This window comes from Rutilus rutilus (assembly GCF_951802725.1).
Source record: "Rutilus rutilus genome assembly, chromosome: 9".
In the NCBI taxonomy this organism is placed as follows: Eukaryota; Metazoa; Chordata; class Actinopteri; order Cypriniformes; family Leuciscidae; genus Rutilus; species Rutilus rutilus.
The window spans coordinates 5,353,416-5,370,044 of NC_140223.1; the positions used below are offsets into that span (position 1 = coordinate 5,353,416).

The 16,629-nt window shown below is 37.0% G+C and overlaps 1 long non-coding RNA gene across 1 annotated transcript; it reads right to left on the reverse strand.

The window, feature by feature from the left end:
• Positions 1 to 3,100: 3,100 nt before the first annotated feature.
• On the reverse strand, positions 3,101 to 16,333 carry LOC311296694. The gene is made up of 4 exons (XR_014628680.1): positions 16,270 to 16,333; positions 6,523 to 6,566; positions 4,260 to 4,496; positions 3,101 to 4,004 (listed from the first exon to the last, which is right to left on the reverse strand). It is a non-coding gene; the product is annotated as an uncharacterized lncRNA (long non-coding RNA).
• Between the last annotated feature and the right edge of the window lie 296 nt (positions 16,334 to 16,629).

The following is a 16,629-nucleotide window of genomic DNA, read 5'->3' on the forward strand; positions in this document are numbered from 1 at the left end:
ACCACGCCCCTCCAACTGACAGTAGACAGGCTGCCTGTGTGTTTGACAGCGCGTGAAAGGAGAGATGGCGAGGAGGTGCATTTTTGGTTGTGGAACTCACGGAACACTTTTCCCTTTCCCTAAAATTCCCTCGTTACGGTCCAGATGGCTCGATTTTTTACATTTCGAGGAAGGAGGGATAACAGAGTGGTCACGGATGTGCTCGAAGCACTTCACGCGCGAATGCTTCAAAAATAGGACAGAACACAGTTGTGGTTTAATCGTGGTAAGCTAAATTATCTGTCAATTATAGATGAAGGCAACTATTCTAGACAAGGTACAAGATTCAAAAACATAAAACGCACGTTACTATCATTGGTTGCAGCAGTAATAGCAAATAAAAATAGTTTTATAATTACAATTAGTATTACCATTGGGACACATCGAGATGCTCGCGAGTGTGAACTTGCTCCTGAGCCGCCACGTCCAGGTGACCATTTGAACTCTCCGCATGTAACGGCTCAAACATGTAAGGTCTGATTCCCGTGACGAAATGATCCTCCGTGTGTTCCTGTTCTTCTTCATCTTCCTCCTCCTCCTGCTGCAAACTAAATTGCGGTGATTCAGGTGGCGAGTAATCCTCAACAACCGATTGTAAACTTGCGTTTAGATCTGCCTCCATTTTTTTAATTAAACACCTACTTATCTAGATCCAATCAGGTGCTAGTTGGAAAATAAGCCACGCCCACTATTTTCCTCATTTATTATTCCGTTTCTCTCGGAAATGCGTCACTACACTGGAGAAAAGTCGTTTGCAACTTCCGGTTCACGGGGACTTTAAAGGTGCATTGCGCAACTTTTCATGTTAAAAATACCCGTTTTCTAACCCATACATGCTTAAACAATTGCCTGATGGGCTGACTGAGCCCTTCTCTGATCACTGCGATTGCCTCTATAATCCTGTACAGTAAAATAAATAAGAGGGATTCGGGTCGGAATCTGAGACTGGGCGTGACGTCATGCGCGTTCACGGCACGCTCATATGTCTGGCAGGTTTGTGATTGTGTATGCGCCGACGCCGCCATTCTCCGTAGAAAATGGATTCTAAGAGACCGGCTTGTAGTTCATTTCAAACACCAACGCAAACTCCACGTAAGATAAAAAAAAAAAAGAGAACTTTTGTCCAGTGCAACCAAAAGGTCCAAATTGGAGTCAGACAGGCGTCGGGGTAAGACGAGAGTAAACATAGGGAAGGCTTTCAACAAATGGAGAGATCTCCGGTCTGCTCTAGGGCTCAAACGGGATCCTCAGTTGGCTTTTTTCTTGATAAAAAGGTAAGATATATCCCATTCTCTAATGTCTGATACGGCCAATAATGACAATAAATGACGATCCATAAAATGTGTAATGCTTTAGCGTAAGCTAGATAAATGTACAATCGGAATAGGTTTTACTAACTTACCATTGTCAGTGATCAGGTTCAGAATGATTGTGATATAAAATGCTGATATATAAGTTAGATACTTAGACACAAATTTTGAGCAAATTACTGCTTAATTACGATGTATTGCTATTGGAATATGCTACTTAGCTGATCAATAAAACAGGCTAAACCCCCGCAAATCTTCGGCGGATTAGCCTGTTTGGCTTTTATGGTAACGTCATAGTGCCACTTGATTGTTTATTACCTTGAGACATTTGGGTGTACTTTGTTGACCGACTGTGTATGGTATGGTATCATGATTACAATTTTGAGCTTTTACAAAGTTATAACTTATATTGTTCATGAACGTGTTTCCATAATAATAGTCATAAGTGGATACAGTAAACACATAACACAGTTCAACATGGAGATAGATGGGAATAAAAAACGAAGTTTTCTACTACCCCCATTTTTTCCCTCACACATAGGTGTGTTATTTACTCAATTGCCTTTCCTTTCACATATTTTAAATTACTTGCAGATTTAAAACTTTATTACCTCTGAAGACATTATGATTGTAAACAAAAGATTTGTGCGGCTGATGCTCCTTGGGTTATGACCAGCTCGAGCTCGTGCAAGCGTGAGCGTGCACACCTCTGGTTGCAGTTTCGCTTGCCGCCAGAGGGGGCGTAGTTCTGCGAAAACTCAGACTCTCGCGCAATGCACCTTTTAAGTTGTTAGAATGAGTTCTGGAGGATAAATGTGAATAGGGGACAGTATGAAATTTTCATATCACAATTATAGACCAAAGTTATCACACTTATCAATATTATCACTGTTTAGTTAAAAATGAGATGGAAATTGATACACACACTGAAAACATTTCAACAAGTTTTATATTTGAAAATCAACAAACAACAAATACAATTAGCAGCTATATGCACATAGCATGTTTCTGGGGGTTCACTTTTTATTCTACCTACCTTTTGTCTTCTGCATTCTCCTTACCCTTGTCTCCTGTTCTTCCCTCAGACTCGTCCCCCAGAAACAGTCCCACAGACCCAGCCCCAAACCCCATCTCTGCAATAATAATTAATAAAGGCTGCACCGTTTGTCCATGTTAAAGGTTGTATCAGCGATTTAAGGCCCACATATAAATTATCACATTCATCTAATCTTTCCTAACAATCCGCTATCTGCCCGTCCCATAAGAGGTTTTCGCGTGCACGGCTGCACGCGAAAACCTCACAACACCCACCCCCTGTCAGTGATTGGTTGGAACACTATTTATCTTAAATTATGCAGCAACACATTTAAACACACGATGACGACGCATTTAGACGTCCAGGGACGCGCAATAGAGACGTGGAATTCACGGCCAGATGACGTCGAAGAACTATTTTTCAACCATGACGGGACGTGTCGGACGGACGTCTTTTCAACGGTCATTATACGTCCAAATGTTTGCTGGCACACAACTAAAACAATCCACTTTCCTGAGCCCGAAAAAGCCAGTTTGCTCAAACTAATCTCGAACTTTACCTGTTAGCAACTGAAACCGGCTTTGTGCAACAGGCCACAGGACGTTTTTGTTGCTTTACTAGAGACAAAGAACTGCCTTACACTGATAGCCAATCTCACAGTTTGTATTAATTATTGGATCTGTAGAAACCTTTTACTCACAAGATCACACATTTTCAGTGAAATGGTCATTTTATTTGTTGTTATTGTACAGATGTGCGTTATTGTATACTGTATACATCTGTTTATGTAATAACAGGCTTTATGTAACTAAAACAAAGGTTTAAAAAAAAAAAAAAAAAAAAAAAAAACCTGATCAACTTCAGGGAATTGTTTCATATATTAACAAATAACAGATTGTTGTTGTTTTTCTACATTTGTTTCCAAACATTTGCTCACAGTGACACAGAACAATGCTTTCTAATATGATTCTCTAGATACTTTGACTGGGTGAAACTCTTCTCACACTGAGTACAGTCGTACGGCTTCTCTCCAGTGTGAACTCGCTCGTGTGATTTTAGAGATCCAGACTGAGTGAAACTCTTGTCACAATATGAGCACTTGTAAGGTTTTTCTCCAGTATGAATTCTTTGGTGCTGTTTCAAAATCTCAGCTCTAGTAAAGCTTTTCCCACAGTCCAAACACACATGATCTCTCACTTCAGTGTGTGTTTTCTGGTGCCGTTTAAAACTGTCCAGCCGTGAAAAACTCTTTCCACAGAGAGAACACACATAAGGCCTCTCATCTGAATGAACTTTCAGGTGTTTATTTAGATCTGATGATGAAATAAAATCTTTACCACACTGATCACAGTTAAATGGTTTCTCTTCAGTGTGAACGCGCAGATGATACTTGAGACCCGATTCACCAGTAAAACTCTTTCCACACTGAATGCATGTATACGGTTTCGCTCCAGAGTGAATTCTTAAGTGTGTGTTAAGGTTTCCTTTCTGTGAGAAACTCTTTCCACACTGAGTGCAGGTGTGCGTCTTTTTGTCTTTTGTTCTCTGAATTGTAAAGTTACGATGTTCCTCCTTCACTTCATTCAGTTCTTGTCTTTGCTCTTTTACTCTCACCTGGTCTAAAATACACAGAAATACAGTTAGAATCAGTTCAAGTGAACCCTTATTTAATAGCAGAAAGCTACAGAGATCAGATCTTTCACTTCTTGTTCTGTCATTCACTTGTTAATATAATAAAAATATGTTTGACAACTGCTATATACATGGTTATGATTATTTGGATGGATTTCTCTGCCATTTATCATCCACATACTGCTTATTAATTCACATCTACCAAAGCAGTCAACAATGAAGAATCAAGAATGGACACCAACCTATTTGTTCCTCAGTATCTTCATGTTTTATTCTGGATGGTTCTGGATCACTCATGTCTTCAATCTCCTCTTTAATAAACTCCATCTTTAACAGTCACACAGATTTCAGCTGCTACTCCTGGAGTTTGTCCTTCTCTTGTAGGATGATGGGAATATTCCCAGTATTTATTGGTGAATTGTTGTGGGGGGGGGGCTTCACTGCAGGTGTGAACTGTGATCACTGTGTTTTTATCCAATCTGCATTTAAAAAGTACAGAGCCATCATGTTAAACTGCTGCTGAAAAACCTGTCTCCAAAAGTTCCCTTTTTTCAGCTCATTCATTATGGTGATGTCTGAGATCTTCTGTAAATTGGCACATTAACCCTCTGGGGTCTGAGCTGTTTTCTGGGCCTGGAGGTGTTCTGACATGCTCTGACATTTGTGCTTATTTCTGGTACTTGTGACATTTTTATGGCTAAAGTCTAATTACACTGTATTCAGCACAAACTCTGCTACAATAATATATCAGCAGCATGTATGTAAAAGTTTGTAATTTTGAGATAATGACATTTATGCGTGGTTTGTGAAAATACAAAAAAAAAGTGTCACTGAAATAAGGTCATGAAACCCATACTGATTATTTCTTCACAAGACTTTTGAAAATTGTATCACGTAGCCTAGAATATTTGCTCCAAAACTATGTGAAAATCACCCTGACTGCTTATTCAGAGAAGACAATCTATTGATTTAAAATTTCTAAGACGTGTTTTGTGTGAAAAAGCAATATGCGAAGGGGCGGATCATCTCATTAATATGCAAGCTTTTCACACCTGAGAAAGACAAAGACACTCCCTAATGGCCCTATTAGGAGCTAACAGGCCCTGTCATTCTGAGCAACCTTGCACAAAGAATGAGGAGATTTAAAAAAGAATGGCTTTTTGATTGTTTGGATTTATTTACAACACAACATAATCCAAAGATACAAAACAAATGACAAAAAAGCACTTATTGAAAACAATGATCCAAAGACAGAGACCTTTCTGCCATTCCTAAAAACATTGTACATACCTTTCATTTCCAAGGTGTTTGATTTTCACTTTACCATGTTCATGTACAGAGACTCATGTCAGTGGCATCTGGTCCCTGAAAAAAAAAAAAAGTGAACATACTGATATCAAGAGAAATAGGGAACATAGTTTCTAAAATGTATTGGGAATAAATTTTAGATTTTTCTGTTTCAAATTGCTTTTTAAAATTCACAGAATACACACACACAAATGTTTCCAACAATATATAATATAATGAACACCAGATTTTTTGTGCCTTGTAAGCAGTAGGCTATGCACAGTGCGTTTCAAACGCGATCGCGCTCCAAATATGATACATTCAAAACCAGAGCTCGCTCCAAAATATGAAACATTATGGTTACCATATTATACATATCTACGTTTGAGCAGATATCCACAAACACAGTAACAGTAAACACGGGTCTAAATATTATAATATTCACCATATATCTAGCAACAGTTCAACTGCAATGTGAAATTTATGCAACAATAACAAACTAATATGTAAGAATTTCTTACCTTACATCTTTCTTGTCTTCAAATCGCGTTCATCTTCTTCTGAGGTAAATCCAATGTAAGCTCACGGCACGTCTTTCAAACTCGACGAAAAGCAGAGACTTGTGAAGTTTGTTGGTGCTTTGTTTTTGAGGTAATGAGCGCGTTCGCGTTCCATGTGGAGATTTGCATGTGAATGTCTTTTGAGCGAGTAGGCGTGGTCAAATTAAAAAATAATTAGGAAGCGTTTGAGAAGCTGGACATCTTGTTGGTTTTATACAAATTACTGAAACATAGAATATTTGTTTTCAGTTTGAATCCGATCATTTAAAAGTACACACTTAAATGTTTATAAAGGTATATGGCTCATAAATGTGTGACAAGTATTCGCCGAGTTTGGTTTCAGTTTATAGACGTGCTCAAGAAAAAAAAGTTCACCATGACGGGGAGGCAGAACGCACACCCTGTTTATTTTCTTTATTTTACAAAAGCACAATGTTTTGATTTGATTGTAAGTGGACACATACAAAAGTAGAAATATCACAGATTATTTTTTTATATTTCTTTTTTCTGTATGACCATAAATGACGGAGTAATTTAAGTTTATAGTGCTACAATGTAAAGAAAATCCAGCAAAACGCGCGGGCGCGTTTGTCGACCTCAGAGGGTTAAGCTCATTTTATTGGTGTCAACAGGCTGAAACAAACTACAGCATTATTACCTTTAACTTCAGTTCTTGCCTTTGCTCTTTCACCTCCATCTGGTCTGAAACATATTACAACATTAAGTTGTTAGAATGAGTTCAAGGAGGAAAAATGTGAATATTGAAGTGAACCCTGATTTAATAACGGAAAACAAGTGAGACTGTCCAAAAGGTAATGTAAAGGTAAAGGAGTTGTACCAGTTTTGTAATCCTCTAGTTAATAGTCAAAATTTGAATGACAACTGCTTAGGGCTGGGCGATATGGCCAATTAAAAATGATCACTATAATTGTTTTATATCAGTCGACATCGATAATTATCACAATAAATGTCAAATCTTTATTTCTTTCAAGTTTAAAGGCAGATTTTTTAACTAGAGCGTTAATTGTGGTTTAAAACTACTCTTTATTGTCAGTACATAATAACGGCTGGGTAAAAAATTACGATTTCTCGATTTTAATCGATTCTCATTTTTACGAACCGATATCGATTCTTAAATCCCAAGAATTGATTAGGCCACTCATCCTGTTTTCAGTTGATGAATGAACAGGCGCGCTGGAAGCTGTTTCATGCGAGGGGGGCTGAGGGCTGGGTTGGAAAATATGTGACGTCATTATGTTAAGACAGGAAATTTCTCTGTACTGTATAGGCCTACGTGTTGTAGCCATTAAAGAAAACATTTTTAGTTTCATATTTATGTTTAAATATTATAGGCTAATGTCATTTTTTTAATTTAATCAATGTTGATTATGAAAGTGAGCATATGCAGCATGAGAAAGATCATGATCATGAGATGCGCAATATGTCTGGAAACATGAAGTGGGTAAGACATGATTTTGACCACTTCATTGAGTTTAGTTTTTTTAGAAAGACTATTTTTAAAAGATTTTCGTTTTGTATAAATTGTATCTTAATTTTGATCAATGTTTTATCAACCAATTGCCTGTATTTAATAAATAAGAAGCAAATATATAGCAGACAATGTAATAAGGCGCCGACACGATCACTTGCATTGCACATGAACTGGAGGGCGCCAAAACTCAGCTTGTGCCTCACAGATTTGAGAAATATAGGCTATTTATTATAGAAAGCTTGAAATGTCTACTTTTAAACAAAACTATTCAAAACGAAAAGAAATAGGCTACTCTCTGGTTATGTAATGTGAATGAAATGTGCATATTTCTCTCTGGCGTTCATGGCGAGTCCACATCGTCAACTTCATCTTTGCAGCGACACAGAAAACACCAGTTTATTAATAAACAATTAAATGTCTCCTTGCAATTTTTGACACATTCATACTTTTGCCTGTTCGTTGTGGCAGCTTTATGTGTACGGTCGTGCGCCTGAGTGCGGCTATATTATGTACACGCTCATTATCCTGTATATAGCCTATTTAAGTTATTAAATTAATATAAAGGGGCGATTTTTCCACTAATGGCTTAAATGAACAACTACTAGTTGACTAGGAAAAAACGTTAGTCGGAGGCAGCCCTTATTTCACATAATTTCGAACCAGCAGGCCATTATGGGTTGAGCGAGCGACCCTGAGCGGAATGAGCGAGGGAGCGGAATATTCAGAAATGCGCTCTCCGCTTACATGCTCTGATCGGAACAAAGCATGACAAATTCAACCTTTATTTAATTTTCTCTGTAGCTTGAACACATTACACTAGGCATAAGCAGGGTTCCAGACTGCGACCAAAATGGTATTAAAATTGTATGTGGTCGCATTTGTGCGAGTGCATGGTCATGTACTACTCAGTTAAATTCACGCATGTGCAACAGAACGCCGTTGTATCAGCAGCTGCTGCAGTCCGTAACGAGGGACTGTAACGCAAAATGAACGAGTACATCATGAATCCATTTTCCAAACCGTGTTTTTGACTTATCCTGAATCACTACGGTACGCCTATAATAAGTGTTTATATTCGGACTATTTTATCCCGGGGTAGGCTCGGCTGCGGAGTTGCCCAGTGCCTGCATGACTCGCCATAGACATTAACGGAGAGAAGTAGCTCCGGCTACAATGTTCTTCCGCAAGACACTTGCAGTTTATTTATTAACGAACGTTCACGTCACGCGCATTGCACACTGATGGTGAAACGTGCCGATTAGGAATTCAGGAATTACAAGCCAACGAGCCAGCATACAGCCTCAGACACAACTGATGAAGAGAGCACAGGTGCGGACAGGGAGGAACCAAGTGAGCAAAGGAATATAAAAAAATACATATGTTTATGTTTGATTATACAAAAATTAGGGCTGTCAAAATTAACACGTTAACGCATGCGATTAATTTTTTCATTTAAACGCGTTAAAAATATTTAATGCAATTAATGCAGCATCAGATTTTTTCTTTCATCCATTGGCTGCTCTATAGTATTTTATCACGCTATCATTCATTCAAGTGCTAATAAACAATTCAAGTGCGATAAAACGCAGAAATGCGAACTTAAATCTGTACTGGCGGCGCGCTGTCTGTAAATCTCCTCTCTGTGTGACACACACAACACGCACACACACGACTCATGCGCACAGAATGCCGCTTCAGACAGCGCGCAGCCGCATTGAGTTCTCTTTCACGCTTGAACGGACAAAAACACACAAAAGTATGCCAAAATGTTCACTTTGTCGAGTATCCTCCTCGTAAGCACAGTATTAAATTAGTTAACCCCCTGGGGTCGGCGGTATCGCCGGCGATACCAGCTCGCTTTTTTTCTTATCAGTGTAAAAGAGACTCAAAATACTCTGTTGACTTTGATCTTACATTCCAGTTTCATACATAAATCAATCCTGTTAAGTGTGTATTTTTTTGTGTATACTCACAATAAAAACAACATGTTGTGCTTTTTGCCAAATAAAGAAAAATAAACATGATGTGAGTTCTGCTTTCTCTCTGTCAGTGAAGTCCATTCTGAAACGCGTCCGAAAATGAACTAACTCAGCGAATACTCAGTCAAACAGGCATACAGGCACACAGGCATGAAGCTTGAATTCTCTTCTTTTAAATGAAGTAATTTTTATAAAAAACAAATATTCACAGTTTATGTAATATGTATGAAAAGAGAGAGATGTCAGTTGTTCTCATCTCAGCTCATTATGTTTTAATGTGTCCCCGCCCACGGAGAGTGCGCGCTATTCAAACGCAAATGATGAGGCAATCCTGCAAACGCCCCCATATCAGCTCGAGAAAATGACAATATCGTATCAGAAATACTCGTCTCGGAAATAATTGTCTGGCATACTCGTCTCAGATGTACTCGTCTGAGATGTACTCGTCTCAGATGTACTCGTCTCAGATGTACTCGTCTCAGAAATAATTGTCTGGCATACTCGTCTCAGACATACTCGGTCTCAGATATACTCGTCTGAGATTAGAGGTCGACCGATTCATCGGTTTTGCCGATTAATCGGCACCATTAGTTGATTGTTGGAACTATCGTTATCGGCAAAAATACATACCGATAGTTTTTCCTGGTTGCGTCCGTTGCTGGAGCGGCTGAGAAGCGCGCGCTGTCATTCATTACACAGTAAGAGAGAGCTGAGAAGGGTCTGCTGGCATCATGCAGTACAAGAGCGGCCTCTCGAGGTAATAAAAACTATCACTGATGCCTCGTGTTGTTTATTTCGACACGTGATGCTGCGTGCTGCACTGAGAGCACATGCTGCGTGGAGAGCGCTGACATCAGATGCGCGTTTAAAGCACCGACAGCTAAAAGGTCTGTATAGAGTACATTGTGTCATATCATTATAAAGTGATACATTTTTTGACTAAATGCTAGTAGAGAAAGAACAGCACAACAGTATGTTTGTTTGCCTTCGAGGCTGAGAGGACGCTAACATTAGTAGTACCTCAAGCGGTTAAAACACTGACAAAAATAAACTTGAGTCCGACCCGAATGTTTAATGTCACAATTGTTACCATCTATTTGCATTAGTTTATATCCAGCTGGTCACTTTTATGCATTAAATATGCAGAGAAGTTGCATATTTAAAGCTAGAGACGTAAGATAGCAAACTCATATGTTCATACAGCCGACAGAAACATAAACAAATCAGAAAAGCATTCGATTTCGGTTATTTTTTCATCATCACTTTAATGCATATTTTGTTATTTTGATTAGATAATCATCAAGTGTTTATAAAATAGAAGCAAAAGTATGAGACTATACATGTAATATTTTTGTCATTTCAATGCTCTGGCATTGTTGATATTTAAAGTTGGCCATCTTTAAGCATGACTGTTTGGGTTTAAATATGAAATGATAACACTTACAATAAAATTCCATATGTAACATTAACTAAGGTTAATAACTGCTGTACAAGGATTGTTCATTGTTTGTTTGTTAATTAAAATGTACTAATACATTTTTAAATTAAGGTTTTTATTTGTTAACCATAGTTAATGCACTATCAAACTAACATGAATGATCAAGGTGCATTTTTTTTTTTATCCAGTATTAATTTTAAAAACTATCGGTTGATTAATCGGTTATCGGCAAACTATGGCCCAACCTAGCTATCGTTATCGGTAAAATCCACTATCGGTCGACCTCTATCTGAGATATACTCGTCTCAGAAGTACTCGTCTCAGAAATAATTGTCTGGCATACTCATCTCAGATATACTCGTCTGAGATGTACTCGTCCCAGAAGTACTCGTCTCAGATGTACTCGTCTCAGATATACTCGTCTGTTTGTCTCCACAATGTTACTGTTATGTGTTATATGTTTTTCGTGAAAAAATGATGAATCTTTTGATATGAGCTATTACTGTAAATTATATGAGATTAGGTTGTTCATAACCTTTTGATAGCAGACATGAATGTTACTGTTGTAAATCTGACTGATATTGTCATGTATTACATATAGCACATCCTACGTGTTCCTTGTACTGAAAGAGAGTTGAGTTGACAAAGAAATGTTCAAGTGTTGGGAAATATATTCTACTGTTAATAAAAGGTTCACTTGAGATGCCTTGTCTTTGAAATCATTCTGAATTGGCCTACATCAATGTATTACATTAAAAATGCAATGAAACATTGAAATTGTACTATGTCATACGGTAAAACAAAATGTCAAATGGTAAAACATTGAATTTTAAAATAAATAAAAATAAATACTTTGTTTGTTTACATGGTACATGAAAATAATGGAGGAGAGCTAGTATGATATATATATATATATATATATATATACACTATATATATATATATATATATATATATATATATATATATATATATATATAAAAAACTTCAAGGCATTTTTGACTAATTTCTAGCAAAAAAATAGAACAAATGTCCATAGATGACATGCTGTTGTCGTTAAACTAAATATCTAGTATTTGTGGTGTAGGTGTTTATATTTTGCAACTTGTTATAGAATACTTACAGATCAACTATTACATTCTTGGTTGTATTTAACCGTGTCATGAATATCAAATTGAATTTATTTCTAAAAATCACTTCGTTTTACAGTATGACATTTCCAAGGACTGTATACAAAGAAACACATTAAAATGTCATATATTGTTATTTTTTATAAATGGCACTAATAAAAACAAAAAAATATACACATAGATTTACACAAAAAAATGCTATATTTAATTTGTCTTTTCATTTTTATGTTTTTACTGTTTTGAAATTCTAAAACGTCACTGACCCATCAAGTTTAATCAGATCATTGTACTTGTTTACACCGTCTCGCAACGCTGTGAGGAATAATACTATCGTAATAATAATAATGAAAAATGTACCTCAGAAGTGCTGGTATTTCGAGGAGCAACGGATCCTGAGCTATGGAATACTGTAGTAAGTTTTTTTTCATTCTCAAGTGAATTGCGTTTCTGTGTGTGAATGAATGAACGGCTGAGATGTGCGCTGTTTACCACAACTCGCAAAAAGACGGTTTAAATTTGAATCGCGTTTCTGTGTGTGAATGAATGATCCGCTTTTAGCAAACTGTATTGCTATACTGAGATGAGTAAAAATCAACTGAAATATGTTGAAATAAAATGTATTTGTTTAAAGGGATAGTTCGCCCAAAAATGATATTTAGCCCATGATTTACTCACCCTCAAGCCGTTCGAGATGCATATGTCAATCTTTTTTCAGACGAACACATTTTCAGTTATTTTAGAAAATGTCTTAGATGTTTCAGTGGTTATAGTGTGAGGCTATGGGGTCCAGCTCGTTGAAGTCCGCAAATGTGCACGCATCCTCCACAAAAGTAATCCATCCGGCTCCAGGGGATAAACTAAGGCCTTCTGAGGGTAATCCGTGCGGTTTTGTCGTAAAAATATACATATTTAAAACTTTATAAACGAAAATAACTGGCTTCCGGTGGCGGTCGGCGCGCGTTCACGGAGATGGAAGCGTCGTGACGTAGAACGAACGTGACAGTGCAGCCAGAGAGCAGAGCAAAACAAAACTCTACGTTCGTTCTACGTCACGACGCTTCCTACGCCATATGCCAGCATCCATCTCCATGAACGCGCGTCGACCGCGACCGGAAGCCAGTTATATTCGTTTAAAAAGTTTTAAATATGTATATTTTTACGACAAAACCGCACGGATTACCCTCAGAAGGCCTTCGTTTATCCCCCTGGAGCCGGATGGATTACTTTTGTGGAGGATGCATGCTCATTTGCGGACTTCAACGAGCTGGACCCCATTGCTTCACATTATAACCACTGAAACATCTAAGACATTTTCTAAAATAACTGAAAATGTGTTCGTCTGAAAAAAGATTGACATATACATCTCGAACGGCTTGAGGGTGAGTAAATTATGGGCTAAATATCATTTTTGGGCGAACTATCCCTTTAAGCAACGTATTAAACTGCAAATTAACATTTATATTCCCTATAATAAAAACGAAAGACCTATGTTACAGACATATGAAAGACAACATTTCGATGACTAATTTTGGATAGATTATACATTTTTACTGTAAAATATCTGCCACCTCAAATAAGCTTTTGTTTGCCAATTTTTGCTCATATGTTAAATATAGTATGTTGAGTTCACGCGCATAGGTTTAGTACCTATGATCACGCGTGTGAACTCGACAATCGACAACTGTGGACTTCGACCGAAAACAGGATGTAAATACAGGTATGTGCGCTGGCTGAATAAACTAGGGCTGCAGCTATCGATTCTTTTTGTAATCGATTAATCTACCACTTTATCGATCGATTAATCGAGTAATCGGATAAAAAATGTAGTGTGTTTTTAAACAACCAAAACAAATACTGCATAACGAAAATGATGTGGCTGTAAAATGATCAAGCATTTGGCTTTTATTTCTCAAAAGAAAAGGGGAAAAAAAGGAGTAATTTATTCCAACTCCAACATTTGGTTCCAAAACTAAGCCTATTTATTGTAATTTTTACCCATGTAGTGTTTATAAGTGCCAGTGCCAACAATTATATAACAATACAGTTAAGTCAACTTATTGTAAAACATGTATAACATGTAAAACTATTAATACAAACTTGAATAGTAAAGGCCATTTGGCCTTAGTTTTTTTGTCTTCTTAATACAACATTACAAAAAAAGGATTGCACCTTCTGCAAATTACCCACCTGAGAACAAAATAAAATGAATATAAAATATCAAGCCAAACAGGTACACAATCTATACAATTTATAAAATAAAATAAGTGTAGCTTTGAAAAGGGGAATGTTTTATTGCAAATATGCATGTTGTTAAATAGAAAAAGAACAGCATTTTGTTTTTCACTTAGGCTATCGAAGTATATTAGCACGTTTTGTAGTATTATATATATTTTTTTTTTTAATTGAAAATGTTCTATGCTCAATTACTTTGGTAGCCGATTATGTCTTCCCCAAAAGTAAGAGTGGATTTGGAGAAGCAGGCTGGGGAGTTTCATTTTTTTTAAGTTGTCTGTAACTATTTGGCAGACGTGACATAGCCTACAAAACAAGGTCTCGCAAAGACTGCAATACAATATTTGTTCCTCCATCACGTCCCGGTGTATACAGTAATGCATGCTGAAATTATTGTTGCGTGGCTACATAAAGTTTAAGCATATGTGATGCATTGCCGCAATTGGTCTGACTGGCGCGTGAGAGAGACGAGGGTGCGTGTGCGTGTGTGTGAAGGAAGGGGTTCTTTTTTAGGCTATATACTCTCTTGCAAATTGAACGTGAATACGTTACTACTTAAAAACATCAAAGCTAAACATCATATCTAGTCAAACCGCATCACGACATCACTACAGTATGGGATTAAAATCAGCGAACCTGTATAGGCTTATGCACGGGCGGAAATATTGGCGCTGGGTCAAAAAAAAAAATGCGGGGGACAGAATCATTACCTTGTTTCAGCGACGCTGAAAGGAAGCGATCCCAAACTTTAGACATTCTCTGCCGTTTATATGTACATCTTTACTCTCCGCCATCGCGCCAACTAAATTCAAAATGTATCACGCGCTATGGTGTGCTTCCTGAACACTGAACAACGGTCCGTGTGAAACAATCAGACGCGCGTATAGTGCGCGTCATAGGAATTTAACGAGGCTTCGAGGCAGAGTTTTTGCCTCGAGGAATTTTTGTAATCGAGTAAATCGAGTAACTCGATGAATCGTTGCAGCCCTAGAATAAACATCATTTTTATTCATATCTTTCACATCTACTGCAGTCAGATTCACCCGCGTTCACTCCGAAGGAATCACTCACATGACCTGTGCACTTGTAATGACACATCAAGGATGTTAAGAGGCTAAAAGCAGGTTTAAAACTTGCCCCATTGAAGTCCAACAGGGTGCAAATTTTAAAAAGAGGATAACTCGGTGTAGGCAACACAGATTTTTGTCGTTGTTCTCTGTATTGACAGCACTCCAAATGTACAAAAAAATGGGCTCAATGTTAAAATTGACCGGAGTTCTCCTTTAATAATGTGGATAGTTTCAAGAAAAAACAGTAGTTTAAATTAAAACTTTTCTACTTGTCTTTAAAAAAAAAGTTAATAAAAAATGTCAATAATTATCGATACCGAACGATATGAAATATTAGCTATATTGTGATACATTTCTTTGTTATATCGTACAGCCCTAATTTAAAATAATCGAAACAATTAGTCAAATCAGCCAAGATTTTTTTTCATTGAAAATAATGTTTTGTGTAGAAGGTAAATATAGAATTAAACAAGAGAATCTATTGATTCTGATAATAGCCTAAATGTTTTGTCTTTGAACTTTCATTATACAAATCAAATTACATACCAGAATTTTGTCCAAATTGTTTGTCTTGTAATGTTAAATATAGCAGATTTCACCTAGCAACACAAATGAACCACATCTGCAGTTTTTTGACAGAAGACAGACAATAAACACACACACTCTTCAGATTCACTGTCTTTCAGCTGAAGGATGCATGAGAAAATACATGTCAAGTACCATCCTCCATAACAGTAACTGCAATTCATCTTATACATGGATAAACTTACATTTTAACATCGAAATGAAAGCTACACACATTTAGTACACTAAACGACATTTCAACTGACTCAATCCACAAAAATTATATGTGGATAAAATGTATAAACGCGAATTTATATGGCGCGAAGGCGGCAACATAAAACATACACGCGCGTTAATAAAACTCGAAAAATACATCGAACTTTTGGCGGAAAAACGCATACATAAACTTGTGCCGGTTTTTTGGCACTTCCATAATTAATATAAACTCAAAACTTCACTTAATACAGCACATTTTCACTCTTTAATGCAGAGAGACCTACCTGACTGACTGTCTCCAGTCACGGGCTGTATTGACTGAGCGACCGGTCCATTACAAATGACGTCACTCACAGAACGAACTCAAAATAATATTTAAAAACAACAATGTATATTTTCCTCTGTCTTGCACAACAAAATAAATATGATATACATTAAGTAAAATAATATAGACAATTCAATTGTTTAAAGCATATAATTAATTAATTGTTTCAGAATCGTTTTTACCAGCTCAAAAATAAAACATACACAAATGTTTGCTGGAACAGTTTCACAAAAATAAATAAATAAATAAATAAATCTCAACACTACAAATACATTATATTTTTACACACTTGCAACTTACTACAGCAGTTTTAATGGCA